Here is a 24,042-nt window from a genome sequence, read left to right as displayed (position 1 = left end):
TTTTTACTTCTCTGTGTGTGAATTGAATTGAAACACATTTTTAAATGACCAGACATAGTTTTATTTACAAATGGCAAAAATGACAAAAACAAAAAAAGACCAAAAAAAAAAAAAAAAAAGAAATATCCTTAACTTTTTGTTTGTAGTGTATGTAATTCCCCATCGAAGTGCTATATTCTAGATCTACACAAAAATAATTAATCAAAACATAAAAACCTGTCCCAAAAAATGTTTGTTTGATTGATTTTAAGTTTTGCAAGACTTTTCAGATTTCCAGCTTTTACCAAACCACATTGCTTCTTATTTATGGTATATTTTAAAAAGTTGGTTTGCAAAAAGTCAGAATATGATTAAATCTTTATAAACACTTACCATGAACGTCGCACTCATCCTTTAAATCCAATCAGAAAAGAGGGTTTTGGATTTTTTGTGTCTGAAACCTGATTCAGGACAAACACCTCCATCAATACATAATGAGACCAAATAGAAGACGCCTGTGCTATGCATCATGGGAAATGTAGTTTGACAGATTTGTATTTTGTAGGTGGGAAACATATAAAACCTGAAGGAAAGATGTGCTAAAAGATTATTTCCTTTCCCTTTTTTTATATAAATGTTTCAGAAATCCTTTATTCAGAATCATAATCTTAAAAAAAAAAAAAAAATCAGTAACAGAATTTACTGTCAAATAGATTATGCTGCAAATACCTGTTGTTAATTTTATGATACTGGTAATAATTCTTTATATTTTGTATGAATCTGTTTAACCGTTTCATACATGAATTATAAGAACCTTAGTCGAGATTTTTTTCCTGAGTGTTTTTATTCCTCTTTAGGCATTAAAAAAACAATGCGATTGAAATTTTTTTCAATCAACAAAAATGTCCACTCAGCTGGACACCATGCCTTTAATTTTTGAAGGTAAGAAACCATCACCAGAAAGTGATATACAGTGCAAAAACTATAAAATAAAAACATTTTTAATGTAGCTAATCTGATGTTTTCTTACATTTTAACATACTCTAATACTAGTTATTACTCACTTCATGGAGATATGCACAAAAAAAAAAAAAAAAAAACCTTTTTGATTAAGAAAACTGTTAATTACAGTCTAATAACAGTCAGCAAATATTTACACTAAAACATGTTAGTGCAGATCAGGTTTATCAAGAACAGCAAAGTTACAGTAATGGTATGAATTGCAGTGTATGGGATGGTGCATTACACTGGTCAACAACAAATTTATTTAAGTTTTTTGAGCTGATTTAGGATAATTTTGGTGTGCTGAATCCAAAAATCCCATTAATTTTGCTCAACTTTCTGAACTATGCTACATATTGGCTTTTTAACATTTTTCCTTACATTTATGGGCATTTTCACATCATATGATACAAAATTATTTCATATTTCTTGCAATAAACGAGTTCTGAAGATTTTACTTTTGCCAATTTATGATTGTTTTTTTTAATATTACAGGTGAATGAAATGGCTTCGACTAGAAGATCTTGCAAAAATAAGCCTGACGTATTCTGCTACATCTGCGGTGAATACACCATTGTACCTAACAGGAATGATTTTTTTTCTCTTAAAACCTATTTTGGGTGAGAACTATATAAAAAAATCAACTGATAAAGTCACAAAAATGTAATCAATTTTGTGAGAAGATCAAATTTTTCAAAATCAAAGTAGCAAAAAAACCTGACCTGATTGAGAAAAACAGATGTCATTTTTGGATTTAGCGGTGCAAAATGGTCCTAATTCAGTTGAAAAAACCTAGACAACTTGCAAAAAACATTTTTTTGTAACCCAGTGAAGAACAACAAGAAAAAGAACAACTGTAGAAGAGCTGCCCACTGTAGTGACCTCTATGCATGAAAGGGTTAAAATGAAACGAGTAGTATTATAAAAAGTACAAGGTGTCCCTCTGAAGTGAAGTATGAATATAAAGCAGTATAAGTGGATCGTGAAGGACCCATAAAGTGCAGAGCTAACCTACCTAAATGCAAAAAGGTATTTGTCCTAAATGTCAACTCGTGCAGCTTCTTTATTTTGTCTTGTAAACACAAAAAGAGAAGACAAAACACAGATTCCAAGTCACCTGACTCCATTTTCAGCTGCAGGGTTCCTGGCACCTGCCTCACAGGTCAAACAGATTATAACTTTTATTTTAACCCCCTCAGCTCTGCATTTTGAGCAGCTTATGGTAATCGATGCGGGCTTTTCTCACCCAGTATAGAGGCCCTGGGAATATTACATAACACTCCTCCTCCTCTGTTTCTGCACCGCTGCACAGCTGACAGCGCCAGGGACCCTGCTGCATTCTGCATGACATAACCCTCCACACATCCAACACACACATCCAACACACACTCCATCTCGGTGTGTTTTCTCTCCATGTTCAACCCCCGGGTGCTTTCTGCAGCTCTTTGCCTTCCGCTCTGCTCACAGTAATCCTTCTGTGCAACTCCTTTTATATGCAGAAAGCAGAGTTTTTAAATAGCAGCGGGGGATCCATATTCAGGCTTTGCACATCTTGCATTTCTCAGAGTCTTCTGCATCTTGTGAATAATCCTTTTCTTGCATTTGGTCGCCTCTGGATGTTTTGGTCTTCATGATGACATAACCCCCTCACCACACTGTAAACACTCTGCCCTCCCTTCATCTCTGTGTTTCTCTCACTATTTCCTCCTCCCGATGCTCTCCAGCCAAGCCATGTGAGGTCAGAATGAGGGTTTGTTGTGATAAGTCAACATACAACAGCTGTTAAAAGCAACAGAATATAAATAAAGGGTTGACGTGTTTAAGTCTGAGGCAAGTCTTAAGGCAGATTTCCAGTGTGACACATGTGGCTAATTTGACCACAAATTGACTTGGATCAATGACTGATTTAATTTGTCTCTGCTTCCCTGAGAATAAAACAGCTCCAAAAACTATGCTTTATTTTATTTCTGACAAACATTAAAGTTAATTTAGAGAAGATCTTGAATGAATGAATGAATGAATTTATTTTGGTTTGTACATCAGTGATTGCACTTAGTACATTAATTGTAATAAACATAAAAACCAAAAAAGGAATAGGCTAGAAACAAAAGCTTATTATTATTATTTTTTTGCCTATCCTTTTCCCCTAATACACTGCTTATATCAACTTAAATGTGTACAGCATCAAGCATTCACACCATAAAAATAACCAACAACAACAAAAACACATCTACTATCTAAATTCAATATTCCTAAATAAGGCACTTTTTTCTTAAAAGACAATAAAAACTTACCATTACTAACAGCTAACATTAGCTATACTAAAACTGTATAACTAACTTGTTTTATTATTTAGCATTTATTTCCTGTCAAATATAGCAGTTATTTAAATATAGACTAATTTCACATTTCTATAAAGCTAAACTTTGATTTGTGGCATTTGTTAGTTAGTACAGGCTAACAGACATTTACGTATTTGCCTTAGTGTAATGCTAAATAAATGATGTCTGAGAATAAAAACAACAGTAAAAATTAAAATTCTTATTACAAATTCCTTTCTTTCTGTTTATTTCCTGTCAAATATCCAAAATGAGCTTACGCTTTCACTGACAACAAATATTTAACATTGCTAATGAGCTTAAAGCTGATCATAAAGCTAATAGATGTGGCTAATATTCACTGATCTTTGCTAATATTAAGGCATGTAACCCTCATTAAAAAGCAAGTTTAGCCTTGTTTTAGTATTTTATTTTTTTTTACCAAACATGAAAAAGAATCTAAAGGATATTATTTAAACTAATTTGACATTGGCAAAAAGCTCGAGTATAAAGCTGATACTTAATTTGTAGCAAAGCCTGCAGGCTAAGAATCAAGCCATGTAGCGTTAGCTTAAAAATCAAATACTGTGCGTTTGACTTGGTTCAGTGCTGTATAAATTAACCTGACCCTGCCTTCCTGTGAATAAAAATGATGTATAAAAAGACTTATTGTGTTGTTCACTTAATGTTTGACTTTAACAGCCAACAAAAAACATTCACAACAGTTAAAGGAAGGAGGCTAATCTAACTAGCTTATGTAGCTAACATTAGAGCTTTGTAACCAGCATTAAAAGTTATTTTCACTTTCTTTTAGCATTCATTTTAGCATTTTAGCTCTTGGGACATGGAATGTCACTTCGCTGGGGGGGAAGGAGCCGGAGCTTGTGAGGGAGGTTGAGAGATACCGTCTAGATATAGTCAGTCACCTCCACACACAGCTTAGGCTCTGGAACCCAACCCCTTGAGAGGGGCTGGACTCTCCACTTTTCTGGCGTTGCCCACGGTGAGAGGCGGCGGGCTGGCGTGGGCTTGCTTATAGCCCCTCAGCTCAGCCGCCATGTGTTGGAGTTCACCCCGGTGAGCGAGAGGGTCGCATCCCTGCGCCTTCGGGTCGGGGACAGGTGCCTCACTGTTGTCTCGGCCTATGGGCCAAACAGCAGTGCACAGTACCCGGCCTTCTTGGAGTCCTTGGGAGGGGTGCTGGATGGTGCTCTGACTGGGGACTCCATTGTTCTCCTGGGTGACTTCAACGCTCACGTGGGCAACGACAGTGAGACCTGGAGGGGGGTGATGGGGAAGAACGGCCTCCCCGATCTGAACCCGAGTGGTGTTTTGTTATTGGACTTCTGTGCTAGTCACAGTTTGTCCATAACAAACACCATGTTCGAACACAGGGATGTCCATAAGTGCACTTGGGACCAGGACACCCTAGGTCGGAGGTCGATGATCGACTTTGTTGTCGTGTCATCAGACCTCCGACCACGTGTTTTGGACACTCGGGTGAAGAGAGGGGCAGAGCTGTCAACCGATCACCACCTGGTGGTGAGTTGGATCCGCTGGCAAAGGAGGAAACCGGACAGACTCGGCAGGCCCAAACGTGTTGTGAGGGTCTGTTGGGAACGTCTGGCGGAACCCGATGTCAGTGCGGTCTTTAACTCTCACCTCCGGGAGAGCTTCCCCCAGATCCCGGGGGAGGCTGGGGACATTGAGTCCAAGTGGACCATGTTCTCCACCTCCATTGTCGAAGCGGCTGCTCGGAGCTGTGGCCGCAGGGTCTCCGGTGCCTGTCGTGGCGGCAATCCCCGAACCCGGTGGTCGACCCCGGAAGTAAGGGATGCCGTCAAGCTGAAGAAGGAGTCTTATCGAGCCTTGTTGGCCCGTGGGACTCCGGAGGCAGCTGATGGGTACTGGAAGGCCAAGCGTGCTGCAGCCCGAGCGGTTGTGGAGGCAAAAACTCGGGTCTGGGTGGAGTTTGGGGAGGCCATGGAGAAGGACTATCGGTCGGCTTCAAGGAAATTCTGGCAAACCATCCGGCGCCTCAGGAGGGGTAAGCAGTTCCCCACCAACACTGTTCACAGTGGAAGTGGGGGGCTGCTGACCTCGACTGGGGATGTTGTCGGACGGTGGAAGGAATACTTCGAGGACCTCCTCAATCCCACTGCCATGTCTTCCATAAAGGAAGCAGAGGCTGAGGTCTCAGAGGTGGACTCGTCCATCACCCAAGCTGAAATCACCGAGGTGGTTCGCAAGCTCCTCGGTGGCAGGGCACCGGGGGTGGATGAGATTCGTCCTGAGTACCTTAAGTCTCTGGATGTGCAGGGACTGTCTTGGCTGACACGTCTCTGTAACATCGCGTGGAAGTCGGTGACAGTACCTCTGGATTGGCAGACCGGGGTGGTGGTCCCCCTTTTTAAGAAGGGGGACCGTGCTCCAACTACAGGGGGATCACACTCCTCAGCCTCCCAGGGAAAGTCTATTCCAGGGTACTGGAGAGGAGGATCCGACCGATAGTCGAACCTCGGATCCAGGAGGAACAATGCGGTTTTCGTCCTGGTCGCGGAACACTGGACCAGCTCTATACCCTCCATCGGGTGCTTGAGGGTTCATGGATTTCGTCTCTGCTTTTTGCAGATGACATTGTCCTGTTGGCCTCATCGAACCTGGACCTTCAGCATGCCCTCGGGCGGTTTGCAGCAGAGTGTGAAGCGAGCGGGATGAGGATCTGCACCTCCAAATCCGAGGCCATGGTTCTTGGCCAGAAAAAGGTGGTTTGCCCTCTCTGGGTCGGTGGGGAGTCTTTGCCCCAAGTGGAGGAGTTCAAGTATCTTGGGGTCTTGTTCACGAGTGAGGGAAGGATGGAGCGTGAGATTGACAGACGGATCGGTGCAGCATCTGCAGTGATGCGGTCGCTGTACCGGTCTGTCGTGGTGAAGAAGGAGCTGAGCCGAGAGGCGAAGCTCTCGAGTTACCGGTCAATCTACGTTCCTACCCTCACCTATGGTCATGAGCTTTGGGTTATGACCGAAAGGACAAGATCCCGGATACAAGCGGTCGAAATGAGTTTCCTCCGCAGGGTGGCTGGGCGCACCCTTAGGGATAGGGTGAGGAGCTCAGTCACCAGGGAGGAGCTCGGAGTAGAGCCACTGCTCCTCTGCGTCGAGAGGGGCCAGCTGAGGTGGCTCGGGCATCTGTTTCGGATGCCTCCTGGACGCCTCCCTGGGGAGGTGTTCCGGGCATGTCACACCGGGAGGAGACCTCGGGGAAGACCCAGGACACGCTGGAGAGACTATGTCACTCGGCTGGCCTGGGAACGCCTCGGGGTCCCCCTGGAAGAACTGGAGGAAGTGTCTGGGGAGAGGGAAGTCTGGGCGTCCCTGCTTAGACTGTTACCCCTGCGACCCGGCCTCGGATAAAGCGATGGATAATGAATGAATTTTAGCATTCAATTTTCTGCTAAACATTCCAAAGAATTTCAATTATGTGATTTAAACTAACGTAAAATAAAGTTGTAGTGTAAAACTGTACAAAATAAGCTGTATTTTTATTTATTTATTTATTTATTTATTTTTATTAATTGTTCTTCTACACATGGTAAGTAGTAGTGTACTTTTAAAGAAGATGGTGAATTTTATCCCAGTGAAACACCAACATAAAGGAGATGTCAGCGTTAAATTTAAGGTTTCTACTCATTAAAAGGTAGAAAAGCTCCATCTTTTACAGTGTATGTGACCAACTTTTCATTTAAGATTGAATAATTCCTGTTTTGTCAGCATTCTGTAATTTTAAATGGCAGTTACGCAACCCCAATAGTACAGTCGATGAAATAATGCTGTAGTGTAACCCATAGTTTTCGTTCTTTCTGGTGCTCACTCTCACAGACCTTTGACCTTTGTCTTTTTCTTTCTTCACTCCCCACTATGTCAGCAGGGTTACACGCTGTTCATTGTAGTTAGTGGATCCAGAATGTGAACTTGTTGGCATGGTTAAATAAATACAGCTGGGGTCTGCACTATATGTTCACATGAAAAAAGCCGACATGCAGCTTTTCCCCTTTTATGGGCTAAACCTGTCTTTAAAGCCTGCGGCAGAAATAATTTTATTTTTAAGGTAATTAATTTTTATTCTCTCTCTTGCACTCAAATCATTTAATCTTGACGTCTCTGCATTTAGTGTGCAATTATTCATCTTCAGTCCCATTTAAATCCATTATAAAACTAATGAGATTTTGTGTGCATAATAAAAAGATTAAATACTCACTTATTATTTTAATTAAGCAACACTTCTTTCAGGAAACACATGCAGGAAATCTGTAAAGAAATGAGAACTTTAAAAGGGTATTCTGAAGAGCAGGCATCCTGTTGTGCTGCGATAACCACGGCTTTGTTTTTAATTTCATTCATTATGTCTTTACGTTGCCAGTTCAGTGTGGTCTCTGAAACTGGCAACCCTCCAGTAAGAGGCTGACCTCTCTGTCTTTAAGGTTGCTAAGACCTGACAGCCCGAGGATCTGCGACATTTGGAGAAAAGACATCACGCTCCAGTTGAGGCAGAATTTATGTAACCTCATTCAGTTCAGGCCAAGAGTCACTTTTTGGGGGAAAACAGAGACATTATGTGGACTAATGTTTCAGAGAGGAAGAGCGATGATTAGAGAACATTTAGTCTGAGATATTTTAACAAATGATGCATGCATTACTGTCAAATTTTAAATATTTGTAACACTTGAAGTAACATTAGTTAAGGTTACATGGATATTTACTTCACTTAGAGATTCCCATTTCCCTGTTTATATAGACACTGATTTACTTTTTTAATGTAAAACCACTGTCTTTTCAAGTCTTTTCCTTGCATTGTTTTTGTCTCATTTCATCTTTTGTGCCATTTTCATCTGGTTTGGTCTTTTACACTGTTTTCCTTTTTCTTGGTCTTTATGATTAAAGCCTCTCCTCTGCATTTCAAACAGCTCTAGTCAACATTTATTTAAAAAAGAAAAAAAAGAATTCTCACAGGCTACATATTTTTATCTTCCTTTATTTTTATTCATGCCCTATTATGGACGCTGACCTTGAAAACACAGTTACAGAACTAAACAACCTGTATAAAGAGAAACAGAAGAATAAGAAGGTTTTCCAATTTATATTTATTACATCACAAACATATGTGTATTAGTACTACAGATGTACTAATATACGGTAGTAGCTGATATTAGCTGATATTACTCAGTATCAGTATTAGCATATGAGATGTCTTTTTACCAATGGCACTGGCAGATATTTATATATTAAAGATTAGAGGTTTTATTAAAAGTTTTCTTCATAATTTTTTTTATGTTTGAATCTCATATAAAGATTATATGATGAAAGACTAAAACATGCACAAAAAAAACAAAAAAAAAAACAGTAACAGCTTTTCTATTTATATTGAAGATTTATTTGTTAAAGGGGAATAACAAAAACAAAAAAAAACCAAAAAAAAAACAGAAAGAGAGTAACTGTGGTGTCATTTATTAGCCAAAGTATCAGTATTATCCAAGACTTATACTGTATGTACACATATACTTATCGACATATATGTACAGGGTGGGGAAGCAAAATTTACAATGAACATTTAGTTGTTTTTTCTCAGCAGGCACTACGTCAATTGTTTGGAAACCAAACATATATTGATGTCATAATCATACCTAACACTATTATCCATACCTTTTCAGAAACTTTTGCCCATATGAGTAATCAGGAAAGTAAACGACAAAGAGTGTGTGATTTGCTGAATGCACTCGTCACACCAAAGGAGATTTCAAAAATAGTTGGAGTGTCCATAAAGACTGTTTATAATGTAAAGAAGAGAATGACTATGAGCAAAACTATTACGAGAAAGTCTGGAAGATACTATTAAAGAAGAATGGGAGAAGTTGTCACCCGAATATTTGAGGAACAGGAAGTTCAGAACAGCTTCAGGAAGTTTCAGGAAGCGTGTGAAGACAGTTACTGAGAAAGAAGGAGGACACATAGAATAAAAACATTTTCTATTATGTAAATTTTCTTGTGGCAAATAAATTCTCATGACTTTCAATAAACTAATTGGTCATACACTGTCTTTCAATCCCTGCCTCAAAACATTGTAAATTTTGCTTCCCCACCCTGTATATACCATATATACTGTACATGCACATATTCATAAATACAGATACACAACATACTGTATTTTGTGTACATATGAGTTTTTCTACCTCCATGTTTATGTCTATCCTGGACTCAAACCACATCCCATAATATGACGCCCACATAGGTCAAACATGAGATCGAACCAGAGAGAATGAAGTGTTTACATGATTAAATGCTAATATTTAACTCTGCTGATAAAAAAATGGTTATATGAGGAGTTTTATTCTGATTTGCATTTTTGATAAAGTTTTGTTATTTTCTTATACATGTAGAGGTTTGAAAGTTTGATTCAAAGTTGTACATTTTAATATTTTTACACTTTCCAACACTTCCTCCTACCTATACGATAGAATAGAATGACAAAAATGCTAAAAATACCACATACTGTATATTGTTAAATGTTGAATAGAGTTTTTATTCATCAGTTCAGATCTGCACTGTTCCTTTTAAGCTAAAAGTTTTTATCTGTTTTATCTATTTATCGGATTTTTTGTTTGTTTGTTTTTCTCATGCCTATACTTTTTATTGCTTCTGCTGTAATGCTTTTAATGTTTTATGTAAAGCACTTTGAATTGTCTTGTACATGAAATGTGCTATATAAATAAACCTGCCTTACCTTGCCTTAAACGTAAGCTGTAACACAACAGTTAAAATTGGTTATGTTACAGCACAAAACAGCTTGATTAACGGCAATGAACACAAGCTTTAATTAAAACATTTTCAACATTTTTAATCCTAAACAGGTGTTGTTTTCCTTTTGAGGTCAGATTGTTCTTTCTAGATTAAAAAAAGAGCTGTTTTTTCTTTGCTTAATGGTTCATTACTTGTGTTTTTTGGGGTTCTTTTTGTATCATTTGCTCTGTCTGTGTCCATCTGCAGTGGATTAGTGCTTTTTATCCCTAGCGTCTCTAACACCGGTACCTGACAGTGATGGGGACGCTGCCATATTTGGACGGTTGCCACGGCAACAGCAGGAATTACTCACTCCTCCAGAGCAGCTGCCCTCTGTTTGGCCTGTGGATATTACTGTGTGTCTCCACTCCTACGTATTACATCTGCAATTCACAGCCCGAGGAAAAGGCAAAGTGCAGCCACGGCGGCAGAAAAAAAAAGCACGGGAGTTACCTGATGTGACTGTGATCTGCAGAGTTACAAATGTCACTTTTTCTTGCAGGGATTCAACCTATAAATAAAGTCACACACATATGTACATTTATTCTACGCATTAAACAGAAAGTGCTGTCTTTTTGTTGTCAGAAAAAAACACAAAATGTTAAAAATAGACATTCAGAGTGCAAGTATGTGATAAAAGATCATAATTTATTCAGAGTCATAATGTCAAAACTGATTGAAGGAGTGACGAGCTGGAAAAAGACTCCACTTAAAGCTGCAGAGTCTATTTTTAGGATGGATACTTACTGTAAAGTGTTGCTGAATGATACAAAGTGGGCACACCGGCTCCGTCTGAGCTGCAGGGGGCAGTCGATCATCGCTTTAACTCACCTTGAACAGGAGGAGTGTGCTGTGTTTGGATTTTTTTATTTATTTTTTTATTTTTTTAGATGGAGGGAAGCTGCTGTTTCCTCTCTTTCCCAGTGGGAATTAGTGCAGAGTGGATCCTCACCTGCGACTTTTTATGTTTACTGGAGCAAAGGTGAACAGAGAAAATGTGGCCTAAACGAGAATCCCAATTAACTAAAATGTAGAGCGAGAGGTTAGAGAGCTATGCAAAAAAAAAAAAAGAATTAAAAAGCTTTTAATAAATGGGTGTATTTCAACTTGCGGTCTCCGTCAAGGCTTGTAAAGTGAAGACGATCAATCTTAAGCGGGAGTAAAAGGTTGGCTTCTGTTCCGGTTTGTTGGCAGTTTGTTGGCCGTGAGCAACAACCCATAAGGAAGTAAAAGGGGACAGAATTATTACATCCTCTTCTGAAAATGATTGTAAGGAAAATGCTGAACTAAATGGATGAACTGTTGCTACTTGGCTCGATGTTATGTAAACCATTAAAACCCCAATAAAACACTATAATCAAAGCTTGTGCAGATATCAGCACAAAAACAAGAATTAAATGAGCAGCATGGACATAAAATATATCCACTATTGAACAGACAGAGAACAGGATGTTTTTGATCCTTAATAACCTTTAAGCATATTGTATTTTTTCTGCACCTCCTTTTAACTTTAAACTGTTTTAACTATATTTATAACTATATGATTTCTAAAAGTTCATGTTCATATCAATTTGCTGACAGCCAGTGCAAATACATGTGAAGTTAGAGGGAATCACATTCAGCACATTATGTCAACACTACATTTCACTTGATTTAACATTTATTTACCTTAATTAAAATAGGAATAAAGGAAACACCAGAGTCTGAGCCTGTTAAATGTAGCAGTCGCATCACCTCTCTATACCTACTGTATATTTTTGTGGATAATTTTTGTCAATAAATTGAGATTAATGGAGAATTTTATGGTGAAGACTTCAGTTTACATGTTTATTTTTGTTTATCTAAGTAAAAAGTAAAGTATTGACCAATTTCTTTATTATTTCTTTGCAAACACTTCAATTATTGTTGTGATTTGCATATTACAGTAACAAGAGTTTAAAGTAACTATTTAATGCAAATGATTAATCAAGTTTATGGTTTTACTGTGTCAGAGAGTTAGCATTTAGCATTAGCTTACCCATTACCGCCCATATTCCACCCTTTTGTCCAAATATGGTCTTTCTGGCCCAAAAGCCAACTTGATATTGAGAGAGTGATATCATGGCAGCGACAGTTTCTGGTCTGGATGTTTTTTTTGTTATTTTTGTTTTTGAATTAACCTCCTAAGACCCAGATATGGGTTTTCTGTCCACATTTGTGGACAAGAGTTTCACAACTTTATACAAAAAAAAAGAAAGAAAAGAAAAGAACACTGTCCACTACAAAGGAGATTCCATAAAAAATTTAAAAACTGCATCTGAAAAAACTGTTGCATCATGATGTTTTCAATATAGGCACTTATTTAATAAAAAACAAAAAAAGCTTGTACTTTGCTGACACTTCCTGGGTCTTAGGAGGTTAACTTAGATGCAAAAGAAAGATATTAATGCCCGAATAATATATATATTGGAGGTATATCTTAGAAACACTGGTGAAAAACACTAGGATTTGACATGACACACCTTTGTTCTTCGTCTCTATCCTCTCAGTCCTAATCAAAAGACTATAAATACAAATCGATGAACCTGATGCCATTTAAGGCTGATATTATTTCAGTGTTTGAAGAGCACATCTGGACTTCAGTAGAACATTTGCACCACATCCAGGTCAATGCTAACAGAAGCTGATCAGTGATTGGTCATTACAGCTGTCAATCATGTATTCAACCCCCTACCTGTCTGAAGACACCTGAGATTAGACACAGAAATTTTCTACAGTTTAAAAACATAGTAAAGGGGTAGATGCAGAACCATCTCAGACCACTTAACCCATGAAGACCATCAGAAGAACATTCACCGGCAACTAAAATCACTTACTGATCTAAAATGTTCAATACCTGTTGATCCAATAATCCTACTATATAATACACATTCTGTGTCCCATCGATGTTGCAGCACAGGAGGACGTTTGTACAGGTCTTCCTCAGCCTTCACAGGCCCAGTCGCTGCCAAACTCACCAAATGAATAGAAACATTACCTGACTATCTACTTGGCACAATTTTATGTCCATATTCAAATGTTGTGAGGTGTGCTGGGCGATTTTAGCCTCTGTCTACTTTGAATTCTTCATCTCTGCCACCATACTCCATTTTCGGAAGTGGTTATGCTGCCGTTCATGAAATTTGTACTGCTCGCAGACCATGCTACAATGTGAAGGCTGCATTTACAATAATGTATGGGCACTTTTCACACACAATGGCACCATGGGTACAATGCCGCTAGTCCTATTAATTCATGTAAATAATTGGTGTAAAATACAATTTTTCATCTTTTCATGGTCATCAGATATGACTCATTTGGATGTTCTGTCATCACTGTCATCTTCTACAACACTGATTCACCAATAAAACCCATGGAGTTGGATCAGTGACAGTGGATGGAGATGGTTGGTTTATGTTCATTTTATGATATATTTAACTGGAAAAAGTAACTTTTTCTTCAGTTTTCTCTGTTTCTGACATAATAACCATTAGGGGTGTAGGAAAATATTGGTTCTGCAATATATCGCGATATTTCATTTCACAAAACTGTATCGAAATTAAAAAGTACTGTATCAATATTTTTAGTGACTTATTCAAATGCAGATATTGTGGAGGTTCATTTTTGTTTTTGTTTTTTGTTTATTTTAATTTATTATTATTTAACACTCTTTTATTAAATAATGTTAGTTCCTTTGTTGGGATTGCACAAAAATCATGTTATGAACTAATAGAATATGAACATTTGAACAGGATCTTAAACTGTAATGTCTGTAAAACATAATTTAAGTTTGAACACAGGCACATTTTGTGATACAACATTAGATCCTGTTGTGATCAGATAAAAATGTGGTTAGTATTTGTGCATATTTCTGGTGTAATTCAATTCTTCAAGGAAATAATCATTAAAAAAAAGAAACAAACAAAATATTGCCTTTTTAAACAGTATCATGATATATCGTGATATATCATATTGTGATCCTAGTATTGTGATTTGTATCATACCGCCAGATTCTTGCCAATACACTTCCCTAATAACCATCGACTTTAATCTGAACATATATGAACATCTGCATGATCAGTAAATTAAATATAGGAATATACCTAATTTTTAAGTAGCTCCTTACAGAGGTCAGAGGTCAACTACCCCCGTCACACCACACATAACTCTACTGACATTTAATATGTGTGGGTGTTAGGGGATGGTAGGTATATCTATATACACTATATGGACAAAAGTATTCAGACACTTGAATTCAGGTGTTTCTTGTCCAACGGGTCTGGACTACATGTTTATAAACTATATTGACAAAAGTATTGGGACACATCATGGTTACAGCTGTAAGATGTCCTGTTCATGCTGATTTGAAAAGTAAATATCAATATTTCCTTAAAAAAAAAAAAAAAAAAAAAAAAAAAAAAAAAAAAATATATATATATATATATATATATATATATATATATATACACCTAATTTTTACTTAACCTCCTAAGACCAAGGAAATGTCAGCAAAGTACCAGCTTTTCTTTGTTTTTTATTAAATAAGTGCCTATATTGGAAACATCATGATGCAATGGTTTTTTCAGATGCAGTTTTTAAAATTTTTATGGAATGTCCTTTGTGGTGGACAGTTTTCTTTTCTGTTTTTTGTATAACGTTGTGAAACTCTTGTCCACAAATGTGGACAGAAAACCCATATCTGGGACTTAGGAGGTTAAAAATACAAAATACAGAGGAGAATATCAGAATAAATTGTGACAAATGACCTAAGAAAGGTTAAAAATAGAGAATTTGAGATTTGGGAACTGCCACAAAAGTCACACTGGGTCTTTATGGGTTAATTTTTACTATTGTTTTTATTCTAACTGATGAGTTAATTAATAACATTTCAAGCGCCACAGCTGTAACTAACAAATGAAGCTTCAGCTTCAACAGGTGCATCCACACACGACTGACCTGAACACTTATCATTCATGTCAAACTGCAGTCGACTTGTGAACTTCACTGGTCTGCGGTTTTGCGGCGTGGCGTCGAGCTACTGCAGTGGCGCCTGTTTGGCCAAAGTCCAGTCTGCAGCTCCACGTCCACCCTCCTGACTCGCTGCACGTCTCCACCCAACGGAGCACACATACACTCTGCACTTCGCAATAACACCAGGAATGTGACACACCTTCATCTCTCTGCAAACACAGGTCACACCTAAAAGGCTGAACAGCTGCGCCACCAAATGCACACATTACATGTTTTATTGTCTTGTTTCACAGTAACGCACCTCAACACTGCACTTTATAATGAAGGCGGATGTGAAATGTAAAGAGTTAAAGTGTCAAATCCATAACCTGATAGAATGAAAGCTTAATTTTTTCATCTTTTGTGTATATTCCTGTGCATGCATGGGCACATACTGAGTGTGTTCTTATGCATTTATGGGACACAATCTGGAAATATAGCAAGTATGTACAACAATATGAGATTTATTCCATTCATTTTCTGATGTTTTATACCAGGTTTTATTCAACACGTCACATGTGCTGTTTCTTGTCATGGGGTCAGAGGTCACACTAAATAGTGACTTTAACCTTTACAACCCATTTAGTTCAGTTTTTTTTATGTGTCTTTTAAGTCTCAAGTCAGAAAATTAATGCAATAAATCTCATATTGTCTGAACAAAAGGGTTAAAGGCATGTCAAGTGCAAAGGGAGGTCACACTAAATATGACCACTTTGGTTTACAGAAGCTGTTTTTACTCTGAAACTTTTGTTTTTCCTGCTGTTTATACTTCACAAAATTATTCGACTACCCTTGTTTTCTTCAGTTTCTTGTTCATTTTAATGCCTGGTACAAGTAAAGGTACATTTGTTTGGACAATTCTACTAACAACAACAAAAAAAGCTCATAGTAGTTTAATTTCAGAGCTCATATCTATCCATTTTCCATGTTGTCTTAATAATAACCAAAATCACTTCAGTTCTTGCATCAATATCTATGGCATTGTACTGACAAAAACAGTGCTTTTAGGCATTCCATGTTTTCTTTTCTGTCTGTTTTAGTCACATGATACACAGAAGAGTTAGTACTGGATTGCATAACCATTGTTTTTGATGACTGTTAATGGTCTAATAATTTTTTCCGTGAGACAAATGTATATATATGTGGTCATTAGAACTTTACTGAACCTACAAAGTGCAAACATAATGTTGGACTAGGACTTCTGCACCACACTGCATACTGAGGATGGCTTTAGTAGTCAATTGGTTTTATAAAATAAAAATCCTCTGGCTCTTTAATGCTTTTATTAGGGGAGACAGATGCTTGCTCTAAATACCGAAAGGGACAAATCCTCCTCAATCATCCTCAAATCCTGAAATCTGGCACTGAATTGTGAGTTTATATCTGTAAATGTGTCTAATATTCTAAAAAAAAAAATACAATGGATGAACATTATATAATTCTTAATATTTGTCAGATCATATAAGCTTATTAAATGTACTTAATATTTAATTTTTTAGCAGAATTACAGCTCCTGGTCCTGGATTTGAGCCCAGATGGCGATCTCTGTGTATGTCTTCTTTAATTTCCTGTCACGTTATTACTGTTACTTTAAAGACGGTTTCATCAAAAATGTTAAAAATGTACAAATCCACCCTGGAAGCTTCAATAACTTAAGGAATGCCTGGGTCTATATTACACAGTACAACAGTTATGAGCATTTTGCCAGCGTTGTGTTTCATTTTTTCTGGCTGGTGCAGATATTCTGCAGGGATTAGACTCTTCTTCTATGGTGTCTATTGTTAGTCAGTTGTGCGCTGTCTCTGCATCAGTCAGAGCCTGTGTTTGTCCTCATGTTTCCACGTTTCTGAGAAAAGCACAATGTTCTGAATGAACATCCCATGACACAGTGACTCATACATACTCCGCACATACTCAGACATGGAAAATATAGATCTGATCGGAGTTCTTGGCTGTTGGCCTGATGGTTGGAGCAGATCAGAAGTGAAAAAAAGTATTCAGATCTTTTACTTCTGTGAAAGTACCAATACATACTGTGGAAATACTCTGCTACAAGTAAAAGTCCTGCCTTCAGTGTAGGTGTAATGTGTGCAGTTTGCTGCATTTTACTGTATTTTAAGCTCATTTATAAAAAACTGTTAGTTTAACCAAAAGCATCTACTGATCTGAAATGTTTAATAACTTTTGAACCATTAATCCTATCAATACTATCAAGTCAATACAATACCATAATAATGTTCTGGGGTACTGGATTGTAGTATTTTACGTGAATTATGTTGTTTTACAGTATATAGGGACTAATTAGCCTTGGTTATAATCTTGCATATTGGCACATATTGTGTTTATTAAAATGCACTGTCCCTTTAAAAAAGAACTTAAAACTTCAAATACATATAAGGGGCGACTGTGGCCCAGTTGATAGAGTGGGTCATTCAGTGACCAAAGGGCTGGCGGTTTGAATCCTGGCTCCGACTGTGCATGTGTCGAAGTGTCCTTGGGCAAAACATTGAACCCTACATTGCTCCCAGTAGGGCCTGGTAGCGCTTTGCAAAATGTAATGAGATCTATTCTAAAATTTCCCCAGTTTTAAATAAATGGGGAAAAAAAAGATTTTAAAAATTCATAAAAAATTTTGACTTTGACCTACTTTTTCCCAAAATGTAATGAGATCTATTGTTTCACTGGCAATTTATAACATAAATATGATATGAATTTACCCAATATTTTTGCTGCTACAGACATTTAAAATTTCGCCCATTATAAATAAAAGGGGGAAAAAAAAGATTTTAAAAATTCATAAAAAATTTGAACTTTGACCTACTTTTCCCAAAATGTAATGAGAGCTACTCTGGGTCACTGGCAATTTATAAACCAAATTTGGTACGGATTCAACCAACAGTGTTGTTGCTACAGACATTTCGATTTTTACCCATTAAAAGTAAATGGGAAAAAAAAAAGATGTAAAAAAATTCATAAAAATTTTAAATTTTCACCTACTTTTCCCAAAATGTAATAATATTTATTCTGGGTCACTTGCAATCTATAAACCAAATTTGGTATGAATTCACCCGATAGTTTTGCTGCTACAGACATTTAAATTTTCGCCCATTATAAGTAAATGTGAAAAAAAGATGTAAAAAAAAAAAATCATATAAAATTTAAACTTTGACTGACTTTTCCCAAAATGTAATGAGAGGTCTTCTGGGTTACTGGCAATTTATAAACCAAATTTGGTATGAATTTACCCAACAGTTTTGCTGCTACAGACATTTAAAATTTCACCCATTATAAATAAATGGGGAAAAAAAGATGTAAAAAATTCATAAAAAATTTGAACTTTGACCTACTTTTCCCAAAATGTAATGTGGTCTATTCTGGGTCACTTGCAATCTATAAACCAAATTTGGTAAGAATTCACCCAATAGTTTTGCTGCTACAGACATTTAAATTTTCACCCATTATAAGTAAATGTGAAAAAAAAAAAAAAAAAGATGTAAAAAATTCATAAAAAAATTTGACTTTGACCCACCTTTCCCAAAATGTAATGAGAGCTCTTCTGGGTTACTGGCAATTTATAACCCAAATTTGGTGTGGATTCACCCAATAGTTTTGCGGCTACAGACATTTAAATTTTCGCCCATTATAAATAAATGGGGAAAAAAAAAGATGTAAAAATTCATAAAAATTTAAACTTTGACTTACTTTTCCCAAAATGTAATGAGATCTATTCTGGGTCACTGCCAATTCATAAACCAAATTTGGTATGAATTCACCCAATAGTTTTGCCGCTACAGGCGTTTAAATTTTCGGCCATTATAAGTAAATGTGAAAAAAAGACGTAAAAAAAATCATATAAAATTTAAACTTTGACTGACTTTTCCCAAAATGTAATGAGATGGGTTTTGGGTTACTGGCAATTTATAACCCAAATTTGCTATGAATTTACCCAATAGTTTTGCTGCTACAAACATTTAAAATTTCACCCATTATAAATAAATGTGGAAAAAAAGATGTAAAAAATTCGTAAAAAATTTTAACTTTGACCTACTTTCCCAAAATGTAATAAGATCTATTCTGGGTCACTGGCAATCTATAATCAAATCTGGTATGAATTCAACCAACATTTTTGCTGCTAGAATGTTAATAAACAAAAAAATAAATTAATTAATTAAAAACAGAACGAAAAACAATAGCCCTTGCTTCCCTTTTGGGGGTGGGGTCATAAACCACAGTATACAGTGCAGTAACAGTGCAGTAAACAGTATGCACAGTTAGAATGCAATTTGTGTGCAAATAAGATAGCAAATGTGCAAAGGAATCGCATAATCTGTTTTCTATTGAACACAAGGCGGGTTTGTTTATCTTAAGATAAAAGTAGAATCTGCAAAGGAGCTAAAGTTGCAGATTTTGTACTCATTTTATTAATGCCATAAATACTGGGAAAATGCTCCACACTCATCAGCATCTGTGAAAAGCTGCAGTGTCTTCATATACATTAGTAACCTCCTGTGAAAGTCTGTATTCATACCTACTTTTAATAAATGCACAGGTTCTTTACCCGTATCTAACGCTCATACTGTATGTAAATGAGTCTGATGCAGATACGTCTACAAACAAGGTTAAGGGAGTCGATGCCACTGCAGTCTCCTGGTGTGATTATTCAATGAGCTCTGATGCCTGCAGAACATGTTTCACTGCTTAGTTTCATCTTCTTACACAAGAGATAAGCTTTTACCCTGAAATAGTTAAATGAAATATGATCAGATGGGATTAAAGAGGCGGCAGCGGCCCTGCACATGTTCCATACTTTTCCAGACTCACATCTCCAGAATTCTCAGCAGATTTTTCAGACCATAGTTTGACATCTAAGGACTAATAGATGGTGGGTTTGATGTAAATAAAGGCCTGAAAAAAACATGTCTATAACACAGTTAGTTTAAGATATTTTGGATTTCATATGTAAAAAGCAGAATCACAGTAGTAGTTTTGCTATAAAGCTGGTAATTTTTTACATAACTCCAGACCTGGAGACGCTAAAAATCAAATTCTATACTTTTCCATTTTGCTTAGGATCACAACACCAAGTCAGTTTAGTCAGTTATGATCCACACATAGAGGTTAACTACTGTTTCTTCTCATTAGTGTGTCCTGATAATTATAGCAAATATACAACTGTTTCTGAGAAGCTAAACACTAAAACGTATTCATTACACTGTAAACTGAATTATGTAACTAAATAGTGATAAATCACATCGATGCTGGTGACAAAAATTCACACTTCATAAGTGAAAATGGCTCTTTCTGTTTTATAACCATCTTAAACTTCACACCTCGAGGCTCATGTGAAGTTAAAGATTTGCTATTACACTACATCATGAAATCTGTGTTAAAAAAATCTGATTAAAAAGAAAACAGAAGAGTGTCACCCTTCGCTTTGGTTCTGACAAACTTTACTCTGAGCTTTTATAAACATCTACATAATCAGTAAATTAAATATTGAATATAAAAAAAATACTAGATTTTCACAGAAAATTCAAAATGCAGAGGATAATAATATAATACATGGCACTGAGAAGAGGTTAGACTTAGAGAAAAAATCATTTGGAAGTTGTCACAAGTTTAAATATAGAGTTTTAAGGTCATTTTCAAAGTCATTTTATGGATTAAACACTATAAACTGGTATCAGTATTTATTTATTTTTGTTTATTATCGGTTGTTGCCAGTAATGTTGAAGTGTCTTGCTTGTGTTTGTGTGGATCCTTGGGAAAATAGATGATACTGCAGCAATAAATAATGGGAATCTTAAGTAAATAAACAAATAAATACATACACACATTTAAGTATGAGTAAGTAGCTTAAGTTAAGTTAAGTGAAGTGAAGTGAAGTGAAGTTCAGTAAAATAATCCTACCTTAGAACCTAGTACCTTAATTTATTTAATCCCACCCCTTCTCCACAAAATAGTCCATCATTTAGCTTCATATACTGTGTATATATAAATACATAAATACACACACACACACACACACACACACACATATATATATGTATATATATATATATATATATATATATATATATATATATATATATATATATATATATATATATATATATATATATATATATATACACTGAACAAAAATATAAACGCACCACTTTTGTTTTTGCTCCCATTTTTCATGAGCTGAACTCAAAGATCTAAAACTTTTTCTATGTACACAAAAGGCCTATTTCTCTCAAATATTGTTCATAAATTTGTCTAAATCTGTGTTACTGAACACTTCTCCTTTGTCCTTTGCTGAGATAATCCATCCACCTCACAGGTGTGGCATATCAAGATGCTGATTAGACAGCAGGATTATTGCACAGGTGTGACTTAGGCTGGCCACAATAAAAGACCACTCTAAAATGTGCAGTTTTACTGTATTGGGTGGTCCAGGGGAGGCAGAAAACCAGTCAGTATTTGGTGTGACCACCATTTTCCTCGCACAGTCTTCTTCATGAATTCTCTGAAACAGCTTTGGAGATGGCTTATGGTAGAGAAATGAACATTCAATTCACAGGCAAAAGCTCTGGTGGAGATTCCTGAAGTCAGCATGCCAGTTGCATATTCCCTCAAAACTTGTGACATCTGTGGTATTGTGCTGTGTGATAAAACTGCACATTTTGGAGTGGCCTTTTATTGTGGCCAGCCTAAGGCACACCTGTGCAAAAATCATGCTGTCTAATCAGCATCTTGATATGCCACACCTGTGAGGTGGATGGATTATCTCAGCAAAGAAGAAGTGTTCACTAACACAAATTTAGACAGATTTGTGAACAATATTTGAGAGAAATAAACCTTGTGTGTACACAGAAAAAGTTTTAGATCTTTGAGTTCAGCTCATGAAAAATGGGAGTAAAAACAAAAGTAGTGCGTTTATATTTTTGTTCAGTATATGTACAGGGTGGGGAAGCAAAATTTACAATGAACATTTAGTTGTTTTTTCTCAGCAGGCACTACGTCAATTGTTTGGAAACCAAACATATATTGATGTCATAATCATACCTAACACTATTATCCATACCTTTTCAGAAACTTTTGCCCATATGAGTAATCAGGAAAGCAAACGTCAAAGAGTGTGTGATTTGCTGAATGCACTCGTCACACCAAAGGAGATTTCAAAAATAGTTGGAGTGTCCATAAAGACTGTTTATAATGGAAAGAAGAGAATGACTATGAGCAAAACTGTTACGAGAAAGTCTGGAAGATACTATTAAAGAAGAATGGGAGAAGTTGTCACCTGAATATTTGAGGAACACTTGCTTCAGGAAGTTTCAGGAAGCGTGTGAAGGCAGTTATTGAGAAAGAAGGAGGACACATAGAATAAAAACATTTTCTATTATGTACATTTTCTTGTGGCAAATAAATTCTCATGACTTTCAAAAAACTAATTGGTCATACACTGTCTTTCAATCCCTGCCTCAAAACATTGTAAATTTTGCTTCCCCACCCTGTGTGTGTATATATATATATATATATATATATATATATATATATATATATATATATATATATATATATATATATATATATATACATACACACACACACACACACACATATACATATATACATATATATATATATATATATATATATATATATATATATATATATATATGTATGTATGTATGTATGTATGTATGTATGTATGTGTGTGTGTATGTATATGTGTATATAAATATATATAAATAAATAAATTAATTAATTAAAAAAAAAAAAAAAAATATATATATATATATATATATAAACTTTTTTTTGTTTCTTAAGTTTGTCCTTATAAATATAAACCTTAAAAACCAGTAAATGGGAGTGTTTCAAAGTTCACTTGTTACAAGCGGAGGTTATGGCCCAGTGTGTGGTTCTGCTGAGGTTTTATCACAAGATTAAACTCTGTCAAGCGCTAAAGGCAGCGATTAGACCGTAGATCAGTGGGTCCTTGTGTCATATCACCTGTTTATGACTTTTCGCTTCCTCAATGACACACATTTAGACACCTGACATCACCAGCAGCCAATCAGCACGTCTGTAGCATCACCTGTAAAACTAACGGTTGGTTCTAGGAGGCGCTGTTGTAAAACGATAGGAAGTTAAGTTACTGAGGTTTTGTTAAATACCGAGTGAAATCCAGGGGTGTAAGAAAATATTGGTTCCGCAATATATCGCGATATTTCACTTCATAATACTGTATCGATATTAAAAGTACTGTATTGATATTCTTAAGTATTTATTCAAATGCAGACACGGTGGAGTTTCAATTTTTTTTTTTTTTTTTTGTTTATCATGCTTTTTTTTTTTTAAATATTCACATGGGTACTTTGCTCTGTTGTTTGTATACTACAAAAGTAGTATTGTGATACTGCAGGTCATATATGTAGTTTTTTGAAACCGATAACGGTTATTTCAAGAATCCTAAAAACACTTCTTTACTGTCTTAAAGAGGCAACTCTTAGTTTTTTAGCTTACCGGCTGACATGGCCGTAAGCTATTGTCATCATGCAGCGTCCGTCGGCATGTGTCGTCCGTTACAAAAATTTCAATTGTCTTCTTCTTTGAAACTACAATTCCGATTGACTTCAAACTTGGTATACAGCTTCTTTATGATGATGTCAACACAATGTATTGAAATTATTTCGATCTGGATCTGATTCTGGATTTGGTGCGACTTTGACAAATGTTCCCATTATAACAGATAGGACGTGGATTGAATCAGTAAGTATTAATGATATCAAGTTGGAATTTGAATTTTTTACAGATCTGATTGGAATATGACCAAAACATGGGCTGTTTCTGTAATATAATAAATACACAGAACTGGGTGATAATAAATGGCATCT

Source organism: Sphaeramia orbicularis, chromosome 22 (genome assembly GCF_902148855.1).
Source record: "Sphaeramia orbicularis chromosome 22, fSphaOr1.1, whole genome shotgun sequence".
In the NCBI taxonomy this organism is placed as follows: Eukaryota; Metazoa; Chordata; class Actinopteri; order Kurtiformes; family Apogonidae; genus Sphaeramia; species Sphaeramia orbicularis.
The sequence above is the reverse complement of the archived record's forward strand: the minus strand, read 5'-3'. Positions refer to the sequence as shown.